The following is a 2,234-nucleotide window of genomic DNA, read 5'->3' as shown; positions in this document are numbered from 1 at the left end:
GGCATAGCCCCCACTCCCAGCGCTGCCGCACCCACATCCCATGCCCCCCCATGCCGGGTGGCACCTGTCAGCCGGAACCCAGCAGCACTCAGCCCCAGTGGCCCCAGCTCCCAGACAGTGTGCCACGCTGCACACACACCATGGGGCAGCTGCTGCAGGGATGCCATGTTGGCTGCTCCCCACTGCCCTATGCTGCATGGGGGAGGGGAGGCTCTGCTACGAGTGCCCACATGCTGCTGCATCCAGTGAGTGTAGGGCTTTTTTTTTTTTTTAGTGCCGAAAGCTGAGCCAGGTGGGGGATGGGGCCGGGCAGGGCAGACATGGAGGCTTCTCCCACAGCTCCTCCCGTCCAGGAAGAGGCAGGCACAGCCAGAGGAGCTGCCCGGATGTGCCTGGCTTTCCCCAGCTGATCCGAATCACCGAATCTCTCCAAATTAGTGCTGAATCTTCCAAAGCTGATTCAGCTGAATTGATTCAGGACAGTGATCCAAATCTCCAAATCGAACCACTGTCCTCTGAATTAGCCGAATCTGAATCCAAATCAAATACTTCCCTATTCACACAGGCCTAATGACAAGGGATTTCCCCCTTCTTCCTTGCTGGAAAGAAATGAAGAAAAGTTTTCTCCTTATTTTCCCTCCCAGCTTGATTTCATAGCTCTTAACTTCTGTTCTTCAAAATACGGTGTGGTCAATGAAAATATTAAATGAAATTTATCTACATGTCATGGGATTAATGGGATTTCATTTAAGACACATTTGTAAGGTATTTTGAATGGAAAAGTAGAATGTTTTAGAAGCAGTATCATCTACAGGTCTGAAGAACAGGAAATGACACTACAACAATTAACACCTATCAACCTACGAAGAATGAGAGAGTCTTAGGGTTTTCTGGGAGATGTAAGGATGTTTGACAGCAATATTTTATGCAAAAGGGCGGTTAGAACTTTTATATTGTTCTGGAGGGAATGGCATAATCATCTAAGCATCAGATTTTAATTACTTAAGGGTTTGTCTATAGAAAATTATACTAATGTAATTCAATCAATTTAAGATGCCCAATACAAATGCATTTAAACTAGTTTACATTATGATTCAACTAGTTTGCCTTAATTAGATAAAATACCTGATGTAGCTACATAAACTTAAACCATTTTAAACAATTGAATAGTTTATACTAGTGATACTAATACAAAATACCCATAAGTAGAATAGCCCTTAGATTCTCTAGAGCTACAGTGTCTGGTCATCAGTAAAATATGTTCTTTTTGATAAAGAGAAGTTTATTGAGTGCCTAGCAGCTAAATGTATCTAACCAGGATTATAGTTATGCCATTCTAAATAGTGGTGCTTTAATTTAATATATGCATTTTTATATAAAGATAACGAGGTATAGCTATCTGTATCCTAACAGGTCCCTGGGTTGAGAAGATTTCCATTGCACAAACAGTGGAAATGACATGCTCTACTACCAATTTGTTAAATGAAAAAATATATCAAGAGCATTGCAAAGAGGTTGTGCTAATGTAGTTTTAGGGTAGAGATATGAAATTCAGATCCAGACTTGGATCATAAACTACACTTTCCCAAAATAATGGAAACTGGGGGATTCAGTTGTCCCAGCTAAGAAAATTATACAGATAGGCAGAGTTCTAGTGAGCTGGATATGATGTTCCCTTCAGACTCATCTCTATATCCTTTTCATTAGTGTCCTAACTATAATTTTATAAATCCTTATATTTCCTAAGGATTGGAGAAATACATTGGCAGAAAGGAAGGAATTGAAGAGGTTATGTTGAATTGGTATGGGGACATAATACCATTTGAAGTAAACAAGTTTCATAGATTTCATAGATTTCATAGACATTAGGGCTGGAAGGGACCTCGGAAGATCATCGAGTCCAGCCCCCTGCCCAAAGGGCAGAAAGTCAGCTGGGGTCACAGGATCCCAGCAAGATAAGCATCCAGTTTCATCTTGAAGGTGTTCAATGAAGGCGCTTGAACCACCTCCGGTGGCAGGCTGTTCCAGACCTTGGGGGCTCGGACAGTAAAGAAGTTCTTCCTTATGTCCAGCCTGAAACGATCTTGTAGTAGTTTGTGACCATTCGACCTCGTCAACCCTTGGGGTGCTCTGGTGAACAAACGTTCCCCCAGATACTGGTGGTCACCCTTGATAAACTTGTAGGTGGCCATCAGATCACCCCTGAGCCTACACTTTTTCAGGCTAAAGAGCCC

This window comes from Alligator sinensis, unplaced genomic scaffold (genome assembly GCF_000455745.1).
Source record: "Alligator sinensis unplaced genomic scaffold, ASM45574v1 scaffold308_2, whole genome shotgun sequence".
Classification (NCBI taxonomy): Eukaryota; Metazoa; Chordata; order Crocodylia; family Alligatoridae; genus Alligator; species Alligator sinensis.
The sequence above is the reverse complement of the archived record's forward strand: the minus strand, read 5'-3'. Positions refer to the sequence as shown.